The 26,770-nt window shown below is 55.5% G+C and overlaps 1 long non-coding RNA gene across 1 annotated transcript; it reads left to right on the plus strand.

The window, feature by feature from the left end:
• Positions 1–19,038: 19,038 nt before the first annotated feature.
• LOC308186590 lies at positions 19,039–22,078 on the plus strand. The gene is made up of 2 exons (XR_013944122.1): positions 19,039–21,821; positions 21,857–22,078. It is a non-coding gene; the product is annotated as an uncharacterized lncRNA (long non-coding RNA).
• The last annotated feature ends 4,692 nt before the right edge of the window (positions 22,079–26,770 follow it).

The raw sequence follows: 26,770 nt of genomic DNA on the forward strand, positions 1-26,770 counted from the left end.
ATGCAGTACAGTGAGTCCAGTGAGTGCACTGGCACCACTGGGGATGTAGTGCAGTGACTCCAGAGAGTGCACTGGCACCACTGGGGATGCAGTGCAGTGACTCCAGAGAGTGCACTGGCACCACTTGGGATGCAGTGCAGTGAGTCCAGAGAGTGCACTGGCACCACTGGGGATGCAGTGCAGTGCGTCCAGAGAGTGCACTGGCACCACTGGGGATGCAGTGCAGTGAGTCCAGAGAGTGCACTGGCACCACTTGGGATGCAGTGCAGTGAGTCCAGAGAGTGCACTGGCACCACTGGGGATGCAGTGCAGTGAGTCCAGAGAGTGCATTGGCACCACTGGGGATGCAGTGCAGTGAGTCCAGAGAGTGCACTGGCAGCACTGGGGATGCACTGCAGTGAGTCCACAGTGTGCACTGGTACCACTGGGGATGCAGTGCAGTGAGTCCAGAGAGTGCACTGTCACCACTGGGGATGCAGTGCAGTGAGTCCAGAGAGTGCACTGGCACCACTGGGGATGCAGTGCAGTGAGTCCAGAGAGTGCACTGGCACCACTGGGGATGCAGTGCAGTGAGTCCAGAGAGTGCACTGGCACCACTGGGGATGCAGTGCAGTGAGTCCAGAGAGTGCACTGGCACCACTGGGGATGCAGTGCAGTGAGTCCACAGAGTGCACTGGCAGCACTGGGGATGCAGTGCAGTGAGTCCAGAGAGTGCACTGGCACCACTGGGGATGCACTGCAGTGAGTCCACAGAGTGCACTGGCACCACTGAGAATGCACTTCAGTGAGTCCAGAGAGTGCACTGGTACCACTGGGGATGCACTGCAGTGAGTCCAGAGAGTGCACTAGCACCACTGGGGATGCAGTGCAGTGAATCCAGTGAGTGCACTGGCACCACTGGGGATGCAGTGCAGTGAGTCAAGAGAGTGCACTGGCACCACTGGGGATGCAGTACAGTGAGTCCAGAGAGTGCACTGGCACCACTGGGGATGCAGTGCAGTGAGTCCAGAGAGTGCACTGGCACCACTGGGGATGCAGTGCAGTGAGTCCAGAGAGTGCACTGGCACCACTGGGGATGCACTGCAGTGAGTCCAAAGAGTTCACTGGCACCACTGGAGATGGACTTCAGTGAGTGCAGAGACTGCACTGGCAGCACTGGGGATGCAGTGCAGTGAGTCCAGTGAGTGTACTGGCACCACTGAGAATGCACTGCAGTGAGTCCAGAGAGTGCATTGGCACCACTTGGGATGCACTGCAGTGAGTCCAGAGAGTGCACTTGCACCACTGGGGATGCAGTGCAGTGAGTCCAGAGAGTGCACTGGCACCACTGGGGATGCAGTGCAGTGAGTCCAGAGAGTGCACTGGCACCAATGGGGATGCACTTCAGTGAGTCCAGAGAGTGCACTGGCTCCACTGGGGATGCAGTGCAGTGAGTCCAGAGAGTGCACTGGCACCATTGGAGATGCAGTGCAGTGAGTCCAGAAAGTGCACTGGCACCACTGGGGATGCAGTGCAGTGAGTCCAGAGAGTGCACTGGCACCACTGGGGATGCAGTGCAGTGAGTCCAGAGAGTGCACTGGCACCACTGGGGACGCACTGCAGTGAGTCCAGAGAGTTCACTGGCACCACTGGGGATGCACTTCAGTGAGTGCAGAGACTGCACTGGCACCACTGGGGATGCAGTGCAGTAAGTCCAGTGAGTGTACTGGCACCACTGGGGATGCACTGCAGTGAGTCCAGAGAGTGCATTGGCACCACTTGGGATGCACTGCAGTGAGTCCAGAGAGTGCACTTGCACCACTGGGGATGCAGTGCAGTGAGTCCAGAGAGTGCACTGGCACCACTGGGGATGCAGTGCAGTGAGTCCAGAGAGTGCACTGGCACCAATGGGGATGCACAGCAGTGAGTCCACAGAGTGCACTGGCACCACTGGGGATGCAGTACAGTGAGTCCAGAGAGTGCACTGGCACCACTGGGGATGCAGTGCAGTGAGTCCAGAGAGTGCACTGGCACCACTGGGGATGCACTGCAGTGAGTCCAGAGAGTGCACTGGCACCACTGATGATGCAGTACAGTGAGTCCAGTGAGTGCACTGGCACCACTGGGGATGTAGCGCAGTGACTCGAGAGAGTGCACTGGCACCACTGGGGATGCAGTGCAGTGACTCCAGAGAGTGCACTGGCACCACTTGGGATGCAGTGCAGTGAGTGCAGAGAGTGCACTGGCACCACTGGGGATGCAGTGCAGTGAGTCCAGAGAGTGCACTGGCACCACTGGGGATGCAGTGCAGTGAGTCCAGAGAGTGCACTGGCACCACTGGGGATGCACTGCAGTGAGTCCAGAGAGTGCACTGGCACCACTGATGATGCAGTACAGTGAGTCCAGTGAGTGCACTGGCACCACTGGGGATGTAGTGCAGTGACTCGAGAGAGTGCACTGGCACCACTGGGGATGCAGTGCAGTGACTCCAGAGAGTGCACTGGCACCACTTGGGATGCAGTGCAGTGAGTCCAGAGAGTGCACTGGCACCACTGGGGATGCAGTGCAGTGAGTCCAGAGCGTGCATTGGCACCACTGGGGATGCAGTGCAGTGAGTCCAGAGAGTGCTCTGGCACCACTGGGGATACAGTGCATTGAGTCCACAGAGTGCACTGGTACCACTGGGGATGCAGTGCAGTGAGTCCAGAGAGTGCACTGGCACCACTGGGGATGCAGTGCAGTGAGTCCAGAGAGTGCACTGGCACCACTGGGGATGCAGTGCAGTGAGTCCAGAGAGTGCACTGGCACCACTGGGGATGCAGTGCAGTGAGTCCAGAGAGTGCACTGGCAGCACTGGGGATGCAGTGCAGTGAGTCCAGAGAGTGCACTGGCACCACTGGGGATGCACTGCAGTGAGTCCAGAGAGCGCACTGGCACCACTGGGGATGCAGTGCAGTGAGTCCACAGAGTGCACTGGCACCACTGAGAATGCACTTCAGTGAGTCCAGAGAGTGCACTGGTACCACTGGGGATGCACTGCAGTGAGTCCAGAGAGTGCACTAGCACCACTGGGGATGCAGTGCAGTGAATCCAGTGAGTGCACTGGCACCACTGGGGATGCAGTGCAGTGAGTCAAGAGAGTGCACTGGCACCACTGGGGATGCAGTACAGTGAGTCCAGAGAGTGCATTGGCACCATTGGAGATGCAGTGCAGTGAGTCCAGAGAGTGCACTGGCACCACTGGGGATGCACAGCAGTGAGTCCAGAGAGTGCATTGGCACCACTGGGGATGCAGTGCAGTGAGTGAAGAGAGTGCACTGGCACCATTGGAGATGCACTGCAGTGAGTCCAGAGAGTGCACTGGCACCACTGGGGATGCAGTGCAGTGAGTCCAGAGAGTGCACTGGCACCACTGGGGATGCAGTGCAGTGAGTCCAGAGAGTGCACTGGCACCACTGGGGATGCACTGCAGTGAGTCCAGAGAGTTCACTGGCACCACTGGAGATGCACTTCAGTGAGTGCAGAGACTGCACTGGCAGCACTGGGGATGCAGTGCAGTGAGTCCAGTGAGTGTACTGGCACCAATGGGGATGCAGTGCAGTGAGTCCAGAGAGTGCATTGGCACCACTTGGGATGCACTGCAGTGAGTCCAGAGAGTGCACTTGCACCACTGGGGATGCAGTGCAGTGAGTCCAGAGAGTGCACTGGCACCACTGGGGATGCAGTGCAGTGAGTCCAGAGAGTGCACTGGCACCAATGGGGATGCACTTCAGTGAGTCCAGAGAGTGCACTGGCTCCACTGGGGATGCAGTGCAGTGAGTCCAGAGAGTGCACTGGCACCATTGGAGATGCAGTGCAGTGAGTCCAGAGAGTGCACTGGCACCACTGGGGATGCAGTGCAGTGAGTCCAGAGAGTGCACTGGCACCACTGGGGACGCACAGCAGTGAGTCCAGAGAGTTCACTGGCACCACTGGGGATGCACTTCAGTGAGTGCAGAGACTGCACTGGCACCACTGGGGATGCAGTGCAGTAAGTCCAGTGAGTGTACTGGCACCACTGGGGATGCACTGCAGTGAGTCCAGAGAGTGCATTGGCACCACTTGGGATGCACTGCAGTGAGTCCAGAGAGTGCACTTGCACCACTGGGGATGCAGTGCAGTGAGTCCAGAGAGTGCACTGGCACCACTGGGGATGCAGTGCAGTGAGTCCAGAGAGTGCACTGGCACCAATGGGGATGCACAGCAGTGAGTCCACAGAGTGCACTGGCACCACTGTGGATGCAGTACCGTGAGTCCAGAGAGTGCACTGGCACCACTGGGGATGCACTGTAGTGAGTCCAGAGAGTGCTCTGGCACCACTGGCGATGCAGTGCAGTGAGTGCAGAGACTGCACTAGCACCACTGGGGATGCAGTGCAGTCAGTCCAGTGAGTGTACTGGCACCACTGGGGATGCAGTGCAGTGAGTCCAGAGAGTGCACTGGCACCACTGAGAATGCACTTCAGTGAGTCCAGAGAGTGCACTGGCACCACTGGGGATGCACTGCAGTGAGTCCAGAGAGTGCACTGGCACCACTGAGAATGCACTTCAGTGAGGCCAGAGAGCGCACTGGCACCACTGGGGATGCAGTGCAGTGAGTCCAGAGAGTGGACTGGCACCACTGAGAATGCACTTCAGTGAGTCCAAAGAGTGCACTGGCACCACTGGGGATGCACTGCAGTGAGTCCAGAGAGTGAACTAGCACCACTGGGAATGTAGTGCAGTGAATCCAGTGAGTGCACTGGCACCAGTGGGGATGCACTGCAGTGAGTCCAGAGAGTGCACTGGCACCACTGGGGATGCACTGCAGTGAGTCCAGAGAGTGCACTGGCACCACTGGAGATGCAGTACAGTGAGTCCAGTGAATGCACTGGCAACACTGGGGATGCAGTGCAGTGAGTCCAGAGAGTGCACTGGCACCACTGGTGATGCAGTATAGTGAGTCCAGTGAGTGCACTGGCACCACTGGGGATGCAGTGCAGTGAGTCCAGAGAGTGCACTGGCACCACTGGGGATGCAGTGCAGTGAGTCCAGAGAGTTCACTGGCACCACTGGGGATGCACTTCAGTGAGTGCAGAGACTGCACTGGCACCACTGGGGATGCAGTGCAGTAAGTCCAGTGAGTGTACTGGCACCACTGGGGATGCACTGCAGTGAGTCCAGTGAGTGTACTGGCACCACTGGGGATGCACTGCAGTGAGTCCAGAGAGTGCATTGGCACCACTTGGGATGCACTGCAGTGAGTCCAGAGAGTGCACTTGCACCACTGGGGATGCAGTGCAGTGAGTCCAGAGAGTGCACTGGCACCACTGGGGATGCAGTGCAGTGAGTCCAGAGAGTGCACTGGCACCACTGGGGATGCACTGCAGTGAGTCCAGAGAGTGCACTGGCACCACTGATGATGCAGTACAGTGAGTCCAGTGAGTGCACTGGCACCACTGGGGATGTAGTGCAGTGACTCCAGAGAGTGCACTGGCACCACTGGGGATGCAGTGCAGTGACTCCAGAGAGTGCACTGGCACCACTTGGGATGCAGTGCAGTGAGTCCAGAGAGTGCACTGGCACCACTGGGGATGCAGTGCAGTGCGTCCAGAGAGTGCACTGGCACCACTGGGGATGCAGTGCAGTGAGTCCAGAGAGTGCACTGGCACCACTTGGGATGCAGTGCAGTGAGTCCAGAGAGTGCACTGGCACCACTGGGGATGCAGTGCAGTGAGTCCAGAGAGTGCATTGGCACCACTGGGGATGCAGTGCAGTGAGTCCAGAGAGTGCACTGGCAGCACTGGGGATGCACTGCAGTGAGTCCACAGTGTGCACTGGTACCACTGGGGATGCAGTGCAGTGAGTCCAGAGAGTGCACTGTCACCACTGGGGATGCAGTGCAGTGAGTCCAGAGAGTGCACTGGCACCACTGGGGATGCAGTGCAGTGAGTCCAGAGAGTGCACTGGCACCACTGGGGATGCAGTGCAGTGAGTCCACAGAGTGCACTGGCAGCACTGGGGATGCAGTGCAGTGAGTCCAGAGAGTGCACTGGCACCACTGGGGATGCACTGCAGTGAGTCCAGAGAGCGCATTGGCACCACTGGGGATGCACTGCAGTGAGTCCACAGAGTGCACTGGCACCACTGAGAATGCACTTCAGTGAGTCCAGAGAGTGCACTGGCACCACTGGGGATGCACTGCAGTGAGTCCAGAGAGTGCACTGGCACCACTGGAGATGCAGTACAGTGAGTCCAGTGAATGCACTGGCAACACTGGGGATGCAGTGCAGTGAGTCCAGAGAGTGCACTGGCACCACTGGTGATGCAGTATAGTGAGTCCAGTGAGTGCACTGGCACCACTGGGGATGCAGTGCAGTGAGTCCAGAGAGTGCACTGGCACCACTGGGGACGCACTGCAGTGAGTCCAGAGAGTTCACTGGCACCACTGGGGATGCACTTCAGTGAGTGCAGAGACTGCACTGGCACCACTGGGGATGCAGTGCAGTAAGTCCAGTGAGTGTACTGGCACCACTGGGGATGCACTGCAGTGAGTCCAGAGAGTGCATTGGCACCACTTGGGATGCACTGCAGTGAGTCCAGAGAGTGCACTTGCACCACTGGGGATGCACTGCAGTGAGTCCAGAGAGTGCTCTGGCACCACTGGGGATGCAGTGCAGTGAGTGCAGAGACTGCACTAGCACCACTGGGGATGCAGTGCAGTGAGTCCAGAGAGTGCACTGGCACCAATGGGGATGCACTTCAGTGAGTCCAGAGAGTGCACTGGCTCCACTGGGGATGCAGTGCAGTGAGTCCAGAGAGTGCACTGGCACCATTGGAGATGCAGTGCAGTGAGTCCAGAAAGTGCACTGGCACCACTGGGGATGCAGTGCAGTGAGTCCAGAGAGTGCACTGGCACCACTGGGGATGCAGTGCAGTGAGTCCAGAGAGTGCACTGGCACCACTGGGGACGCACTGCAGTGAGTCCAGAGAGTTCACTGGCACCACTGGGGATGCACTTCAGTGAGTGCAGAGACTGCACTGGCACCACTGGGGATGCAGTGCAGTAAGTCCAGTGAGTGTACTGGCACCACTGGGGATGCACTGCAGTGAGTCCAGAGAGTGCATTGGCACCACTTGGGATGCACTGCAGTGAGTCCAGAGAGTGCACTTGCACCACTGGGGATGCAGTGCAGTGAGTCCAGAGAGTGCACTGGCACCACTGGGGATGCAGTGCAGTGAGTCCAGAGAGTGCACTGGCACCAATGGGGATGCACAGCAGTGAGTCCACAGAGTGCACTGGCACCACTGGGGATGCAGTACAGTGAGTCCAGAGAGTGCACTGGCACCACTGGGGATGCACTGCAGTGAGTCCAGAGAGTGCTCTGGCACCACTGGCGATGCAGTGCAGTGAGTGCAGAGACTGCACTAGCACCACTGGGGATGCAGTGCAGTCAGTCCAGTGAGTGTACTGGCACCACTGGGGATGCACTGCAGTGAGTCCAGAGAGTGCACTGGCACCACTGAGAATGCACTTCAGTGAGTCCAGAGAGTGCACTGGCACCACTGGGGATGCACTGCAGTGAGTCCAGAGAGTGCACTGGCACCACTGGGGATGCAGTGCAGTGAGTCCAGAGAGTGCACTGGCACCACTGGGGATGCACTTCAGTGAGTCCAGAGAGTGCACGGGCTCCACTGGGGATGCACTGCAGTGAGTCCACAGAGTGCACTGGCACCACTGGGGATGCAGTGCAGTGAGTCCAGAGAGTGCACTGGCTCCACTGGGGATGCAGTGCAGTGAGTCCAGAGAGTGCTCTGGCACCACTGGGTATGCAGTGCAGTGAGTCCAGAGTGTGCACTGGCACCACTGGGAATGCAGTGCAGTGAGTCCAGAGATCGCACTGGCACCACGGGGGATGCACTTCAGTGAGTCCAGAGAGTGCACTGGCACCACTGGGGATGCAGTGCAGTGAGTCCAGAGAGTGCACTGGCACCACTGGCGATGCACTGCAGTGAGTCAAGAGAGTGCACTGGCACCACTGGGGATGCACTGCAGTGAGTCCAGAGAGTGCACTGGCACCAGAGGGAATGCACTGCAGTGAGTCCAGTGAGTGCACTGGCACCACTGGGGATGCAGTGCAGTGAGTGCAGGGAGTGCACTGGCACCACTGGGGATGCAGTGCAGTGAGTCCAGAGAGTGCAGTGGCACCACTGGGGATGCAGTGCAGTGAGTCCAGAGAGTGCACAGGCAGCACTGGGGATGCAGTGCAGTGAGTCCAGAGAGTACTCTGGCACCACTGGGGATGCAGTGCAGTGAGTCCAGAGAGTGCACTGGCACCAATGGGGATGCACTTCAGTGAGTCCAGAGAGTGCACTGGCTCCACTGGGGATGCAGTGCAGTGAGTCCAGAGAGTGCACTGGCACCATTGGAGATGCAGTGCAGTGAGTCCAGAAAGTGCACTGGCACCACTGGGGATGCAGTGCAGTTACTCCAGAGAGTGCACTGGCACCACTGGGGATGCAGTGCAGTGAGTCCAGAGAGTGCACTGGCACCACTGGGGACGCACTGCAGTGAGTCCAGAGAGTTCACTGGCACCACTGGGGATGCACTTCAGTGAGTGCAGAGACTGCACTGGCACCACTGGGGATGCAGTGCAGTAAGTCCAGTGAGTTTACTGGCACCACTGGGGATGCACTGCAGTGAGTCCAGAGAGTGCATTGGCACCACTTGTGATGCACTGCAGTGAGTCCAGAGAGTGCACTTGCACCACTGGGGATGCAGTGCAGTGAGTCCAGAGAGTGCACTGGCACCACTGGGGATGCAGTGCAGTGAGTCCAGAGAGTGCACTGGCACCAATGGGGATGCACAGCAGTGAGTCCACAGAGTGCACTGGCACCACTGGGGATGCAGTACAGTGAGTCCAGAGAGTGCACTGGCACCACTGGGGATGCACTGCAGTGAGTCCAGAGAGTGCTCTGGCACCACTGGCGATGCAGTGCAGTGAGTGCAGAGACTGCACTAGCACCACTGGGGATGCAGTGCAGTCAGTCCAGTGAGTGTACTGGCACCACTGGGGATGCACTGCAGTGAGTCCAGAGAGTGCACTGGCACCACTGAGAATGAACTTCAGTGAGTCCAGAGAGTGCACTGGCACCACTGGGGATGCACTGCAGTGAGTCCAGAGAGTGCACTGGCACCACTGGGGATGCAGTGCAGTGAGTCCAGAGAGTGCACTGGCACCACTGGGGATGCACTTCAGTGAGTCCAGAGAGTGCACGGGCTCCACTGGGGATGCACTGCAGTGAGTCCACAGAGTGCACTGGCACCACTGGGGATGCAGTGCAGTGAGTCCAGAGAGTGCACTGGCTCCACTGGGGATGCAGTGCAGTGAGTCCAGAGAGTGCTCTGGCACCACTGGGTATGCAGTGCAGTGAGTCCAGAGTGTGCACTGGCACCACTGGGAATGCAGTGCAGTGAGTCCAGAGATCGCACTGGCACCACGGGGGATGCACTTCAGTGAGTCCAGAGAGTGCACTGGCACCACTGGGGATGCAGTGCAGTGAGTCCAGAGAGTGCACTGGCACCACTGGCGATGCACTGCAGTGAGTCAAGAGAGTGCACTGGCACCACTGGGGATGCACTGCAGTGAGTCCAGAGAGTGCACTGGCACCAGAGGGAATGCACTGCAGTGAGTCCAGTGAGTGCACTGGCACCACTGGGGATGCAGTGCAGTGAGTGCAGGGAGTGCACTGGCACCACTGGGGATGCAGTGCAGTGAGTCCAGAGAGTGCAGTGGCACCACTGGGGATGCAGTGCAGTGAGTCCAGAGAGTGCACAGGCAGCACTGGGGATGCAGTGCAGTGAGTCCAGAGAGTACTCTGGCACCACTGGGGATGCAGTGCAGTGAGTCCAGAGAGTGCACTGGCACCACTGGGGATGCACTGCAGTGAGTCCAGAGAGTGCACTGGCACCACTGGTGATGCACTGCAGTTACTCCAGAGAGTGCACTGGCACCACTGGGGATGCGGTGCAGTGAGTCCAGAGAGTGCACTGGCACCACTGGTGATGCACTGCAGTGAGTCCAGAGAGTGCACTGGCACCACTGAGAATGCCCTTCAGTGAGTCCAGAGAGTGCACTGGCACCACTGGGGATGCACTGCATTGAGTCCACAGAGTGCACTAGCACCACTGGGGATGCAGTGCAGTGAGTCCAGAGAGTGTACTGGCACCACTGGGGATGCACTGCAGTGAGTCCAGAGAGTGCACTGTCACCACTGAGAATGCACTTCAGTGAGTCCAAAGAGTGCACTAGCACCACTGGGGATGCACTGCAGTGAGTCCAGAGAGTGAACTAGCACCACTGGGAATGTAGTGCAGTGAATCCAGTGAGTGCACTGGCACCAGTGGGGATGCACTGCAGTGAGTCCAGAGAGTGCACTGGCACCACTGGGGATGCACTGCAGTGAGTCCAGAGAGCGCACTGGCACCACTGGGGATGCACTGCAGTGAGTCCACAGAGTGCACTGGCACCACTGAGAATGCACTTCAGTGAGTCCAGAGAGTGCACTGGCACCACTGGGGATGCACTGCAGTGAGTCCAGAGAGTGAACTAGCACCACTGGGAATGCAGTGCAGTGAATCCAGTGAGTGCACTGGCACCACTGGGGATGCAGTGCAGTGAGTCAAGAGAGTGCACTGGCACCACTGGGGATGCACTGCAGTGAGCCCAGAGAGTGCACTGGCACCACTGGGGATGCGTTGCCGGGAGTCCAGAGAGTGCACTGGCACCACTGGGGATGCAGTGCAGTGAGTCCAGAGAGTGCACTGGCACCACTGGGGATGCAGTGCAGTGAGTCCAGAGAGTTCTCTGGCACCACTGGGGATGCAGTGCAGTGAGTCCAGAGAGTGCACTGGCACCACTGGGATGCAGTGCAGTGAGTCCAGAGAGTGCACTGGCACCACTGGTGATGCACTGCAGTTACTCCAGAGAGTGCACTGGCACCACTGGGGATGCGGTGCGGTGAGTCCAGAGAGTGCACTGGCACCACTGGGGATGCAGTGCAGTCAGTCCAGTGAGTGTACTGGCACCACTGGGGATGCACTGCAGTGAGTCCAGAGAGTGCACTGGCACCACTGAGAATGCCCTTCAGTGAGTCCAGAGAGTGCACTGGCACCACTGGGGATGCACTGCAGTGAGTCCACAGAAGGCACTAGCACCACTGGGGATGCAGTGCAGTGACTCTAGAGAGTGCACTGGCACCACTGGGGATGCACTTCAGTGAGTCCAGAGAGTGCACTGGCACCACTGGGGATGCAGTGCAGTGAGTCCAGAGAGTGCATTGGCACCACTGGGGATGCAGTGCAGTGAGTCCAGAGAGTGCACTGGCACCACTGGGGATGCACTGCAGTGAGTCCACAGAGTGCACTGGTACCACTGGGGATGCAGTGCAGTGAGTCCAGAGAGTGCACTGGCACCACTGGGGATGCACTGCAGTGAGTCCAGAGAGTGCACTGGCACCACTGGGGATGCAGTGCAGTGAGTCCAGAGAGTGCGCTGGCACCACTGGGGATGCAGTGCAGTGAGTCCAGAGAGTGCACTGGCACCACTGGGGATGCAGTGCAGTGAGTCCAGAGAGTGCACTGGTGTTGTCGACGGAGGGAAGACACAAACGCTCAATATGAGTGTTAAGTATGCTTCAGCTTTAATGGATAGCTCAATTGTCTTTTATCGTGTACAGGATAATTAGCTCATACATATTGCAAAAGCCAAGCTCCTTATTGGTTAGCGTAATCTCCTGCCCTACCGGTTAGTTCCGCATTCTTTTAGCCGCTAGTTCCCTTTTCTAGTCTAACTATAACTCCAAGGGCAGTATGCCCTCTACTGTCATTGGTTCTAACTGCCTGGGATTTCTCGCAAGAGTTCCCGGACAAGCCTTGCGTACGTGCCTTTGCTCTTGCTCCTCTAGACCAGCTGGGTGCGGCAATCCGCCACCTCCCCACCCTGCAGCTGCACGAGATCAATGTGACCACGCGCAGCGAGCCAGTCCTCAACAATTCCCCCGTTTTTATTTTGTGCTAGAAAAACCTTATTAGTTAGTTGCTCGAGCCTTTTTGTTAGACAACTAAATATTACTCGCGCCGCTACTATGATTAGTGCGATTATTAGCAGTAAGCGTAGCCCTTCTTTTATGAGACCCAATATCCAGCCTCCCATGTTCCCAAACCAACTCGCAAATAGTTCATCAAGCCAATTATTCTGGACCACTATCTTCTTGGTGTGGTCTCTCAGCCATTTCAGCTGCTCGTGGATTGACTCGCCATGGTCCGAGAGATTAAAACAGCACATTCCTTCGAGCTCTTCACACCCGTGGCCCTGTGCCAGCAGTAGAAAATCAATCGCCGCTCTGTTCTGTAATACAGCGTGTCGCAGGCTATCCAGGTCCTGGGCCATTTCTGTGAGTATCTGCGTAGTCACATTTGCTTGTTTTACAGTCCAACAAGCTAGTTTCCCAAGGCTAGCCATAGCATGGGCTACCGCCACTCCAGGCACAAGTGCCGCCGAAAAGAATCTTTCGGCAGGACCCCAGAGTTCGACCTGGTCATCACAGTCACTCCCCAAAGTTTTTAGACTGCGTCTCGTCCGGCGTCTCCATTGTTGAGTAATGTTTCACAACTCTTGAAACCCCGGTAACTCTTTATAACAATCTATATCTGGTGTCTTACGCTTTTCTAAAAAGCACTTAAGTAAATCAACTGCCGCTTGTTTCTCCATTCTTACTTACGGTGCCGTTGCCCCCGTGTAAAGCTTCTGTTCGCGGCGTTCCGGCGGGACCCACTATGGGTTCGTCCCGGGCGCTCTTCCCGAGTCGCCTTCTGCTCGCCCCAATCTTGTGTTCCGCGGAATCCGGGTTACGTAGTCAGAACCGGCTTTCCCTTTTTCTCCGTCACCTAAGACCGGCTTACTCGTTTCGGGTCCTCGTCCAGCAAGGGTCCCTGTTCGGGCGCCATTTGTTGTCGACGGAGGGAAGACACAAACGCTCAATATGAGTGTTAAGTATGCTTCAGCTTTAATGGATAGCTCAATTTTCTTTTATCGTGTACAGGATAATTAGCTCATACATATTGCAAAAGCCAAGCTCCTTATTGGTTAGCGTAATCTCCTGCCCTACCGGTTAGTTCCGCATTCTTTTAGCCGCTAGTTCCCTTTTCTAGTCTAACTATAACTCCAAGGGCAGTATGCCCTCTACTGTCATTGGTTCTAACTGCCTGGGATTTCTCGCAAGAGTTCCCGGACAAGCCTTGCGTACGTGCCTTTGCTCTTGCTCCTCTAGACCAGCTGGGTGCGGCAATCCGCCACCTCCCCACCCTGCAGCTGCACGAGATCAATGTGACCACGCGCAGCGAGCCAGTCCTCAACACACTGGCACCAAGGGGATGCACTGCAGTGAGTCCAGAGAGTGCACTGGCACCACTGGGGATGCGGTACCGGGAGTCCAGAGAGTGCACTGGCACCACTGGGGATGCACTGCAGTGAGTCCAGAGAGTGCAGTGGCACCACTGGGGATGCACTGCAGTGAGTCCAGAGAGTGCACTGGCACCACTGGGGATGCACTGCAGTGAGTCCAGAGAGTGCACTGTCACCACTGGGGATGCAGTGCAGTGAGTCCAGAGAGTGCACTGGCACCACTGGGGATGCACTGCAGTGAGTCCAGAGAGTGCTCTGGCACCACTGGGGATGCAGTGCAGTGAGTCCAGAGAGTGCACTGGCACCACTGGGGATGCAGTGCAGTGAGTCCAGAGAGTGCACTGGCACCACTGGGGATGCAGTGCAGTGAGTCCAGAGAGTGTACTGGCACCATTGGGGATGCACTGCAGTGAGTCCAGAGAGTGCACTGCCACCACTGAGGATGCCCTTCAGTGAGTCCAGAGAGTGCACTGGCACCACTGGGGATGCACTGCAGTGAGTCCACAGAGTGCACTAGCACCACTGGGGATGCAGTGCAGTGAGTCCAGAGAGTGCACTGGCACCACTGGGGATGCACTTCAGTGAGTCCAGAGAGTGCACGCGCTCCACTGGGGATGCAGTACAGTGAGTCCAGAGAGTGCATTGGCACCACTGGGGATGCAGTGCAGTGAGTCCAGAGAGTGCACTGGCAGCACAGAGGATGCAGTGCAGTGAGTCCAGAGAGTGCTCTGGCACCACTGGGGATGCAGTGCAGTGAGTCCAGAGAGTGCACTGGCACCAATGGGGATGCAGTGCAGTGAGTCCAGAGAGTGCACTGGCACCACTGGGGATGCACTGCAGTGAGTCCAGAGAGTGCACTGGTACCACTGGTGATGCACTGCAGTGAGTCCAGAGAGTGCACTGGCACCACTGGGGATGCACTGCAGTGAGTCCAGAGAGTGCACTGGCACCACTGGGGATGCAGTGCAGTGAGTCCAGAGAGTGCACTGGCACCAGAGGGAATGCACTGCAGTGAGTCCAGTGAGTGCATTGGCACCACTGGGGATGCAGTGCAGTGAGTCCAGAGAGTGCACTGGCAGCACTGGACATGCAGTTCAGTGAGTCCAGAGAGTGCAGTGGCACCACTGGGGATGCAGTGCAGTGAGTCCAGAGAGTGCACTGGCAGCACTGGGGATGCAGTGCAGTGAGTCCAGAGAGTGCACTGGCAATACTGGGGATGCAGTGCAGTGAGTCCAGAGAGTGCACTGGCACCACTGGGGCTGCAGTGCAGTGAGTCCAGAGAGTGCACTGGCACCACTGGGGATGCAGTGCAGTGAGTCCAGAGAGTGCTCTGGCACCACTGGGGATGCACTGAAGTGAGTCCAGAGAGTGCACTGGCACCACTGGGGATGCAGTGCAGTGAGTCCAGAGAGTGCACTGGCAATACTGGGGATGCAGTGCAGTGAGTCCAGAGAGTGCACTGGCAACACTGGGGTTGCAGTGCAGTGAGTCCAGAGAGTGAACTGGCACCACTGGGGATGCAGTGCAGTGAGTCCAGAGTGTGCACTGGCACCACTGGGGATGCAGTGCAGTGAGTCCAGAGATTGCACTGGCACCACTGGGGATGCAGTGCAGTGAGTCCAGAGATTGCACTGGCACCACTGGGGATGCACTGCAGTGAGTCCAGAGAGTGCACTGGCACCACTGGGGATGCAGTGCAGTGAGTCCAGAGAGTGCACTGGCACCACTGGGGATGCAGTGCAGTGAGTCCAGTGAGTGTACTGGCACCACTGGGGATGCAGTGCAGTGAGTCCAGAGAGTGTACTGGCACCACTGAGAATGCACTTCAGTGAGTCCAGAGAGTGCACTGCCACCACTGGGGATGCAGTGCAGTGAGTCCAGAGAGTGCACTGGCACCACTGAGAATGCACTTCAGTGAGTCCAAAGAGTGCACTGGCACCACTGGGGATGCACTGCAGTGAGTCCAGAGAGTGCACTAGCACCACTGGGAATGCAGTACAGTGAGTCCAGAGAGTGCACTGGCACCACTGGGGATGCACTGCAGTCACTCCAGAGAGTGCACTGGCACCACTGATGATGCAGTACAGTGAGTCCAGTGAGCGCACTGGCACCACTGGGGATGTAGTGCAGTGATTCGAGAGAGTGCACTGGCACCACTGGGGATGCACTGCAGTGAGTCCAGAGAGTGCACTGGCACCACTTGGGATGCAGTGCAGTGAGTCCAGAGAGTGCACTGGCACCACTGGGGATGCAGTGCAGTGAGTCCAGAGAGTGCATTGGCACCACTGGGGATGCAGTGCAGTGAGTCCAGAGAGTGCACTGGCACCACTGGGGATGCACTGCTGTGAGTCCAGAGAGTGCACTGGCAGCAGTGGAGATGCACTGCAGTGAGTCCAGAGAGTGCACTGGCACCACTGGGGATGCACTGCAGTGAGTCCAGAGAGTGCAGTGGCACCACTGGGGATGCAGTGCAGTGAGTCCAGAGAGTGCACTGGCACCACTGGGGATGCACTGCTGTGAGTCCAGAGAGTGCACTGGCACCACTGGGGATGCAGTGCAGTGAGTCCAGAGAGTGCACTGGCAGCACTGGGGATGCAGTGCAGTGACTCGAGAGAGTGCACTGGCACCACTGGGGATGCACTGCAGTGAGTCCAGAGAGCGCACTGGCACCACTGGGGATGCACTGCAGTGAGTCCACAGAGTGCACTGGAACCACTGAGAATGCACTTCAGTGAGTCCAGAGAGTGCACTGGCACCACTGGGGATGCACTGCAGTGAGTCCATGTTGAGGACTGGCTCGCTGCGCGTAATCACATTGATATCATGCAGCTGCAAGATAAGGAAATGGCGGATTACCGCACCCAGCTGGTCTAGAAAAACAAGAGCAAAGGCACGTACGCAAGGCTTGTCTGGGAACTCTTGTGAGAAATCCCAGGCAGCTTGTCTGGGAACTCTTGTGAGAAATCCCAGGCAATTAGAAACAATGATAGTAGAGGGCATACTGCCCTGGGAGTTATAGTTAGATTAGAAAGGGGAACTAGCGGATAGAAGAATGCGGAACTAACAGATAGGGCAGTAGATGACGCTTACCAATAAGGAGCTTGGCTTTTGCAATATGTATGAGCTAATTATCCTGTACACGATAAAAGACAATTGAGCTATCCATTAAAGCTGAAGCATACTTAACACTCATATTGAGCGTTTGTGTCTTCCCTCCGTCGACAACAAATGGCGCCCGAACAGGGACCCTTGCTGGACGAGGACCCGAAACGAGTAAGCCGGTATTAGGCGACGGAGTACAAGGGGAAAGCCGGTTCTGACTACGTAACCCGGAATCCGCGGAACATAAGATTGGGGCGAGCAGAAGACGACTCGGGAAGAGCGCCCGGGACGAACCCATAGCGGGTCCCGCCGGAACGCCGCGAACGGAAGCTTTGTACGGGGGCAACGGCACCGTGAGTAAGCATGGAGAAACAAGCGGCAATAGATTTACTTAAGTGCTTTTTAGAAAAGCGTAAGACACGCTTTGCACGGGGGCAACGGCACCGTGAGTAAGCATGGAGAAACAAGCGGCAATTAATTTACTTAAGTGCTTTTTAGAAAAGCGTAAGACGCCAGATATAGATTGTCATAAAGAATTACAGGGGTTAGTGGCCTATGGGGTGGCGAAGGGCTGCTTTATTAACCCTGACACATTGTTTGAGGAGGATGAGTGGCGTAAGTTTGGTGATATATTGTTTGAGGAAATGATTAGTGAGAATAAGACGGCTAAGAAGCTGGCAAAACCGTGGCGGGCTGTTACGAATGCTTTAACAATACATCGGGTAGAACAGAAAGTAGCAGCCGCTGCAACAGAGCGGCTGGGCAAAACGTTGAGGGCGGATGAAGAGGCCAATCCGTACCCCCTCCCTCCGTCGGTCCAACAATTCACCATGAAGGCACCCGGGGGATGGGGAGAGGGGGCACGACCCAGTGCACCTCCTCTACCCCTGGAAACTCCCGAGGGAGAGGCGGCAGGCGAGGGGAGAAATAAGAATCCATTTTTGAAAGATATGCGACTCGAATCAGGGGGGTCGGAGAGAGCAGGACTCTGGGCGAAAATAGCAGGGGAGGCGTTACGTGAAGGTGATGTGGGGGCAGCGACAGAGCTTGTAGGCGCCTTCCCCGTGGTGTACTCTCCACCAGACGCCCAGGGCCAGATAACTGTTACTATGACAAATCTGGACTGGAAAATACTGACCCAATTGCGTGCCACGGTAAATGAGTCAGGAATACGTGGGGAGCCAACGAAACAGATGTTAGACTATCTGTGGTCCACTAACGTGTTGCTCCCCGGCGATATTCGTAATATCATGAAACTAATACTGACGCAGCATCAGATCCTGCTGTTTAATGCCCATTGGCATTCAGCTTGTCAGGAGGCAGTCGCGGTGCAGCGTCAGCCCGGAGATCCATTATACGGGGTCACGCTGGAGGAGCTTTTGGGGGTCGGTGCATACAATCGCTTGGAGGCCCAGGCCCTAATGGGGCCGGATAAGGCAAAAGCGACCATGACGCTAGCTAGGAGAGCACTGGACCAAATTAGGGAGCCTGGAGGAATGCCCTCCTATATGTCCATCAAGCAAGGGCGAGACGAAGCGTTTGGAACATTTATTGATAGGGTTGCCGCAGCTATACAGGTAGCTGGGTTACCCGAATATCTCAAAGGCCCTATTCTTAAACAATGCGCCCTTCAAAATTGTAATCAAACCTCTCGAAATGTTCTAAATACGCTGCCCAGTACCTGGACTATAGAAGAGGCTCTTGATCGATTGTCGCGGATACCGATAGGCTCGCAAGCGCTATTGGTTGACGCTATTCGAAAGGTAGGGGAAAGTATTACTCAGGGACTGCAGGCTAGTCAGTCGCAGGTATTCGCCGCCCTTGCCCCCCTGCAAAGTGGAAAAGGACCTCACTCGTCGAGAAGACCTGCACTACGCTGCTATCGGTGTGGCATCGCGGGTCATATAAAGAGGCAATGTGGGACGGCTAATGTGTGGTGTCCCTCTTGCCGATCTGATACGCATAATGAAACCGCTTGCCGGCGGAAGACCCAGGGAAACGGGAAGACCAGCGGGAACCGCCGCCCCGCGATGACACAAAAAGCGGCTTTCCCCTCAACAGCGGCGGCAGCTGCGGAGACTCCAACCGAGACGAATCCTTTCACCTCCAACCAGCCACCAGAGGGAGCCTGGGGATTGGACTTGGCAACCGCAGTAAATGTGACTTTGATGGACAATAAGCCTGTTGGGGTGAAAACAGGCGTTATGGGACCTGTAAAAATTAATAATGAGCCTGTTGGAGCACTTCTGATTGGAAGGTCATCGGCGACATTAAATGGGGCTTTAGTGTTAACAGGACTTATTGATAAGGACTTTACTGGGGAGATACAAATTATGGTATCAGCCATGTTCCCTCCGCTACATATACCGAAGGGAACTCGATTGGCTCAATTCTGCCTGTCTCTTGCCAAAGCGACTGATCCCTTCCGCACCTGTTTGTTCGGGGTCCCAATAGGGAACAAGGAGGAGCTGAAACAACTGTTAGCACCATATTCCGCAAGTACTGATTTGTTCGATCTTTCGTCCAACCTCTCCGACGCCGTTGTGGCGGCGCTAGTGGCTCTGAACACGAGCTTGCCATGGGATCCCCAGGAACTGGATTTGTTGGGATCAGTGGCGGTAGGGAACACCAGTAATAACTGGACACAGACGTGCTTTATGTGGAATAAAGGAAAACAAAATATGACTCAATGGACTAATGTGACCTCTCACACAAGGGGGTTCGAAGCTAATAGCAGCTATTGCGGGTACAACGACACCACCAACACCACCATGGGGGCATACGGGAACAAGTCAAGCACATGGCCAAGGCAAACTGCTAAGGCCTTACCACCTGGTATATTCCTGATCTGTGGAGATCGAGCCTGGCAGGGAATCCCAGCAAATGCGCACGGGGGGCCATGCTATTTGGGACGCTTGACTTTGTTTGCCCCTGACCTACACAGTCAAGAATTGCGAAACATTACTCAACAATGGAAACGACGGACGAGACGCAGTCTCAAAAACTTTGGGGAGTGACTGCGATAACCAGGTCGAACTCTGGGGTCCTGCTGAAAGGTTCTTTTCAGCGGCACTTGTGCCTGGAGTGGCTGTGGCTCATGCTATGGCTAGTCTAGGGAAACTAGCTTGTTGGGCTGTAAAACAAGCAAATGTGACATTTGAAAAAAAAAAAAAAAAAAAAAAAAAAAAAAAAAAAAAAGGGAGAGAGAGAAACTAGCTTGCACATTTTAGGTCTGTGAAATTTTGTGAGAATTTTTTCCTGCACTGGACAGTTGAGAGAAAAAAAAAAAAAAGGAAAGAAAAAAAAAAAAAAAAAAAAAAAAAAAAAAAAGCACATAGGGAATTATGTTAATTGTGTTTGTGTCTTTAGGCAAAGCTGTGGAAGTCTTGAAATGTCACAGTAGTAAATAACTTTTATTACTTTTTGGCTAATTCTTTTTCTGTTGGAACACTGAATTCTGTGCATATGTATATATGAACACAAATTGAAGGCCTCTACCTCCTGGAGTATACAACTTGGTTTGTTTACCTCCACATGATTTTTTTTTTTTTTTAAGTTCAGTGTGGAGACTTGAAACTTGAATGTCCCTTCCAACTTTTATATTTAAAACAAGACTAGAAAATTGAAGACTGTTTTTCACCTGTACATAGAAATATTAAAGGGTGGTCTTAAAATTTGAACATTGGTCTGGAGAAAAACCATGGTGTTTGTTATGGACAATTAACTGTTAAAGTTATTGTAAGTTATCTGTATTTAGCAGAGTATTTTCAACGAGTGATCTGAGCTGAAATTGGAGACTATTAGTAAGTTATGTTTGGAAGTTTTAACTTCAATGAAGTAATTATTTGCTGTGAAAGAGACGAACATTGAATGACTGAACAAAGAGGGTGCAATATCTTTGTTTTTTATGAGGCTCCTGAGAATAAAACCAACTGAAGCATTTCAATTCACTTGAATGAGAAACGTGTTTAATTAAAAGAGCCCAAGAAGACACTGGTATGAAAGGTAAAATCTCAGAGGTTGGTCAGTTAATGTGGCACACTTGCTGGTCACTTTGTAAAATGTAGATTTGAAGTACAGTGGTGAAAACATTAAATGTGACTACGCAGATGCTCACAGAAATGGCCCAGGACCTGGACAGCTTGCGACACGCTGTGTTACAGAACAGAGCGGCGATTGATTTTCTACTGCTGGCACAGGGCCACGGGTGTGAAGAGCTCGAAGGAATGTGCTGTTTTAATCTCTCGGACCATGGCGAGTCAATCCACGAGCAACTGAAATGGCTGAGAGACCACACCAAGAAGATAGTGGTCCAAGATAATTGGCTTGATAGACTGTTTGCAAATTGGTTTGGGAACATGGGGGGTTGGATATTGGGTCTGATAAAAGAAGGGCTACGCTTACTGCTAATAATTGTCCTAATTATAGTAGCGGCGCGAGTAGTATTTAGTTGCCTAATAAAAAGGCTCGAGCAGTTAACTAGTAGGGTTTTTCTAGCAACAGTAATAGCATGTGTAAGGTGTAATTGCTCGAAAAAGAAAAAAAAAAAAAAAAAAAAAAAAAAAAAAAAAAAAAAAAAGGGGTCAATGCCACACGTGCTCCTTATTGCAATGCATCTCTTTGCTGTCATTATACAAACTATAATAGCATCCTTCCTTGCGCCAGGAGCCGCTCTGCTCGGCTGTGGGATCGACTGTGGAACGGACGCCCCTAGGTGCACCCCGAGCATTTTTTCCTCGGAGGGGTCTCCACTCTCAGCCGCTCACCACGGGAGCAGACAAGGACCTCCTGAAGCTGCACACAAATTATTTTCAGTGATATTGTCTTGTGGTATGAATGAAAAGTGCAAGAGGCCTCTCTGCGTGATTGTGTGATTGTGTGATTGTGCTGTGCGAGTAAGAAGCAGTATCGCTGCGAAGCAACATTCCTAGCGCTTAGTGGCTTGTTGACTGATGTAGATTCTAGTAGGCACACTACTTTACAATCGTAGTTCTGCATGAGATTTTTGACCCTGTTGCTTATTGTACCTTGCTTATTGCAGTGTGTGCGGTGATTGATAGAAAAATCTATAGAAAGCTTTTGGTTCAAAATAAAAACGGGGGAATTGTTGAGGACTGGCTCGCTGCGCGTAATCACATTGATATCATGCAGCTGCAAGATAAGGAAATGGCGGATTACCGCACCCAGCTGGTCTAGAAAAACAAGAGCAAAGGCACGTACGCAAGGCTTGTCTGGGAACTCTTGTGAGAAATCCCAGGCAGCTTGTCTGGGAACTCTTGTGAGAAATCCCAGGCAATTAGAAACAATGATAGTAGAGGGCATACTGCCCTGGGAGTTATAGTTAGATTAGAAAGGGGAACTAGCGGATAGAAGAATGCGGAACTAACAGATAGGGCAGTAGATGACGCTTACCAATAAGGAGCTTGGCTTTTGCAATATGTATGAGCTAATTATCCTGTACACGATAAAAGACAATTGAGCTATCCATTAAAGCTGAAGCATACTTAACACTCATATTGAGCGTTTGTGTCTTCCCTCCGTCGACAACAAGTCCAGAGAGTGCACTAGCACCACTGGGGAATGCAGTGCAGTGAGTCCAGTGAGTACACTGGCACCAATGGGGATGCAGTGCAGTGAGTCAAGAGAGTGCACTGGCACCACTGGGGATGCACTGCAGTGAGCCCAGAGAGTGCACTGGCACCACTGGGGATGCGGTGCCGGGAGTCCAGAGAGTGCACTGGCACCACTGGGGATGCAGTGCAGTGAGTCCAGAGAGTGCACTGGCACCACTGGGGATGCAGTGCAGTGAGTCCAGAGAGTGCACTAGCACCACTGGGGATGCACTGCAGTGAGTCCAGAGAGTGCTCTGGCACCACTGGGGATGCAGTGCAGTGAGTCCAGAGAGTGCACTGGCACCACCGGGGATGTGTTGCCGGGAGTCCAGAGAGTGCACTGGCACCACTGGGGATGCAGTGCAGTGAGTCCACAGACTGCACTGGAACCACTGAGAATGCACTTCAGTGAGTCCAGAGAGTGCACTGGCACCACTGGGGATGCACTGCAGTGAGTCCACAGAGTGCACTAGCACCACTGGGGAATGCAGTGCAGTGAGTCCAGTGAGTACACTGGCACCAATGGGGATGCAGTGCAGTGAGTCAAGAGAGTGCACTGGCACCACTGGGGATGCACTGCAGTGAGCCCAGAGAGTGCACTGGCACCACTGGGGATGCGGTGCCGGGAGTCCAGAGAGTGCACTGGCACCACTGGGGATGCAGTGCAGTGAGTCCACAGACTGCACTGGAACCACTGAGAATGCACTTCAGTGAGTCCAGAGAGTGCACTGGCACCACTGGGGATGCACTGCAGTGAGTCCACAGAGTGCACTAGCACCACTGGGGAATGCAGTGCAGTGAGTCCAGTGAGTACACTGGCACCAATGGGGATGCAGTGCAGTGAGTCAAGAGAGTGCACTGGCACCACTGGGGATGCACTGCAGTGAGCCCAGAGAGTGCACTGGCACCACTGGGGATGCGGTGCCGGGAGTCCAGAGAGTGCACTGGCACCACTGGGGATGCAGTGCAGTGAGTCCAGAGAGTGCACTGGCACCACTGGGGATGCAGTGCAGTGAGTCCAGAGAGTGCACTAGCACCACTGGGGATGCACTGCAGTGAGTCCAGAGAGTGCTCTGGCACCACTGGGGATGCAGTGCAGTGAGTCCAGAGAGTGCACTGGCACCACCGGGGATGTGTTGCCAGGAGTCCAGAGAGTGCACTGGCACCACTGGGGATGCAGTGCAGTGAGTCCAGAGAGTGCACTGGCACCACTGGGGATGCAGTGCAGTGAGTCAAGAGAGTGCACTGGCACCACTGGGGATGCACAGCAGTGAGCCCAGAGAGTGCACTGGCACCACTGGGGATGCGGTGCCGGGAGTCCAGAGAGTGCACTGGCACCACTGGGGATGCGGTGCAGTGAGTCCAGAGAGTGCACTGGCACCACTGAGAATGCACTTCAGTGAGTCCAGAGAGTGCACTGGTACCACTGGGGATGCAGTGCAGTGAGTCCAGAGAGTGCACTAGCACCACTGGGGATGCAGTGCAGTGAATCCAGTGAGTGCACTGGCACCACTGGGGATGCAGTGCAGTGAGTCAAGAGAGTGCACTGGCACCACTGGGGATGCACAGCAGTGAGCCCAGAGAGTGCACTGGCACCACTGGGGATGCGGTGCCGGGAGTCCAGAGAGTGCACTGGCACCACTGGGGATGCAGTGCAGTGAGTCCAGAGAGTGCACTGGCACCACTGGGGATGCACTGCAGTGAGTCCAGAGAGTGCACTGGCACCACTGGGGATGCACTGCAGTGAGTCCAGAGAGTGCTCTGGCACCACTGGGGATGCAGTGCAGTGAGTCAAGAGAGTGCACTGGCACCACTGGGGATGCAGTGCAGTGAGTCCAGAGAGTGCACTGGCACCACTGGTGATGCACTGCAGTTACTCCAGAGAGTGCACTGGCACCACTGGGGATGCGGTGCGGTGAGACCAGAGAGTGCACTGGCACCACTGGGGATGCAGTGCAGTCAGTCCAGTGAGTGTACTGGCACCACTGGGGATGCACTGCAGTGAGTCCAGAGAGTGCACTGGCACCACTGGGGATGCAGTGCAGTGAGTCCAGAGAGTGCACTGGCACCACTGGGGATGCACTGCAGTGAGTCCAGAGAGTGCACTAGCACCACTGGGGATGCACTGCAGTGAGTCCACAGAGTGCACTAGCACCACTGGGGATGCAGTGCAGTGAGTCCAGAGAGTGCACTGGCACCACTGGGGATGCACTTCAGTGAGTCCAGAGAGTGCACTGGCACCACTGGGGATGCAGTTCAGTGAGTCCAGAGAGTGCACTGGCACCACTGGGGATGCAGTGCAGTGAGTCCAGAGAGTGCACGGGCAACACTGGGGTTGCAGTGCAGTGAGTCCAGAGAGTGCACTGGCACCACTGGGGATGCAGTGCAGTGAGTCCAGAGTGTGCACTGGCACCACTGGGGATGCAGTGCAGTGAGTCCAGAGATTGCACTGGCACCACTGGGGATGCAGTGCAGTGAGTCCAGAGAGTGCACAGGCAGCACTGGGGATGCAGTGCAGTGAGTCCAGAGAGTGCACTGGCACTACTGGGGATGCAGTGCAGTGAGTCCAGAGAGTGCACTGGCACCACTGGGGATGCAGTGCAGTGAGTCCAGTGAGTGTACTGGCACCACTGGGGATGCACTGCAGTGAGTCCAGAGAGTGCACTGGCACCACTGAGAATGCACTTCAGTGAGTCCAGAGAGTGCACTGGCACCACTGGGGATGCAGTGCAGTGAGTCCAGAGAGTGCACTGGCACCACTGAGAATGCACTTCAGTGAGTCCAAAGAGTGCACTGGCACCACTGGGGATGCACTGCAGTGAGTCCAGAGAGTGCACTAGCACCACTGGGAATGCAGTACAGTGAGTCCAGTGAGTGCACTGGCACCACTGGGGATGCAGTGCAGTGAGTCCAGAGAGTGCACTGGCACCACTGGGGATGCAGTGCAGTGAGTCCAGAGAGTGCACTGGTACAACTTGGGATGCAGTGCAGTGAGTCCAGTGAGTGCACTGGCACCACTGGGGATGCACTGCAGTGAGTCCAGAGAGTGCACTGGCACCACTGGGGATGCACTGCTGTGAGTCCAGAGAGTGCACTGGCAGCAGTGGAGATGCACTGCAGTGAGTCCAGAGAGTGCACTGGCACCACTGGGGATGCACTGCAGTGAGTCCAGAGAGTGCAGTGGCACCACTGGGGATGCAGTGCAGTGAGTCCAGAGAGTGCACTGGCACCACTGGGGATGCACTGCAGTGAGTCCAGAGAGTGCACTGGCACCACTGGGGATGCAGTGCAGTGAGTCCAGAGAGTGCACTGGCAGCACTGGGGATGCAGTGCAGTGAGTCCAGAGAGTGCACAGGCACCACTGGGGATGCACTGCAGTGAGTCCAGAGAGCGCACTGGCACCACTGGGGATGCAGTGCAGTGAGTCCACAGAGTGCACTGGAACCACTGAGAATGCACTTCAGTGAGTCCAGAGAGTGCACTGGCACCACTGGGGATGCACTGCAGTGAGTCCAGAGAGTGCACTAGCACCACTGGGGAATGCAGTGCAGTGAGTCCAGTGAGTACACTGGCACCACTGGGGATGCAGTGCAGTGAGTCAAGAGAGTGCACTGGCACCACTGGGGATGCACTGCAGTGAGCCCAGAGAGTGCACTGGCACCACTTGGGATGCGGTGCCGGGAGTCCAGAGAGTGCTTTGGCACCACTGGGGATGCACTGCAGTGAGTCCAGAGAGTGCACTGGCACCACTCAGGGTGCAGTGCGGTGAGTCCAGAGAATGCACTGGCACCAATGGGGATGCAGTGCAGTGAGTCCAGAGAGCGCACTGGCTCCACTGGGATGCAGTGCAGTCATTCCTGTGAGTGTACTGGCACCACTGGGGATGCAGTGCAGTGAGTCCAGAGAGTGCACTGGCACCACTGAGAATGCACTTCAGTGAGTCCAGAGAGTGCACTGGCACCACTGGGGATGCAGTGCAGTGAGTCCAGAGAGTGCACTGGCACCTACGGGGATGCACTGCAGTGAGTCCAGAGAGTGCACTGGCACCACTGTGGATGCACTGCAGTGAGTCCAGAGAGTGCACTGGCACCACTGGGGATGCACTGCAGTGAGTCCAGAGAGTGCACTGGCACCACTGGGGATGCACTGCAGTGAGTCCAGAGAGTGCACTGGCACCACTGGGGATGCACTTCAGTGACTCCAGAGAGTGCACTGGTACCACTGGGCATGCAGTGCAGTGACTCCAGAGAGTGCACTGGCACCACTGGGGATGCACTTCAGTGACTCCAGAGAGTGCACTGGCACCACTGGGGATGCAGTGCAGTGAGTCCACAGATTGCACTGGCACCACTGGGGCTGCAGTGCAGTGAGTCCAGAGAGTGCACTGGCACCAGTGGGGATGCAGTGCAGTGAGTCCAGAGAGTGCACTGGCACCACTGGGGATGCAGTACAGTGAGTCCAGAGAGTGCACTGGCACCACTTGGGATGCACTGCAGTGAGTCCAGAGAGTGCACTGGCACCACTGGGGATGCACTACAGTGAGTCCAGAGATTGCACTGGCACCACTGGGGATGCAGTGCAGTGAGTCCAGAGA

This window comes from Anser brachyrhynchus (assembly GCF_964034855.1).
Source record: "Anser brachyrhynchus genome assembly, contig: SCAFFOLD_189, whole genome shotgun sequence".
NCBI classification, from domain to species: domain Eukaryota; kingdom Metazoa; phylum Chordata; class Aves; order Anseriformes; family Anatidae; genus Anser; species Anser brachyrhynchus.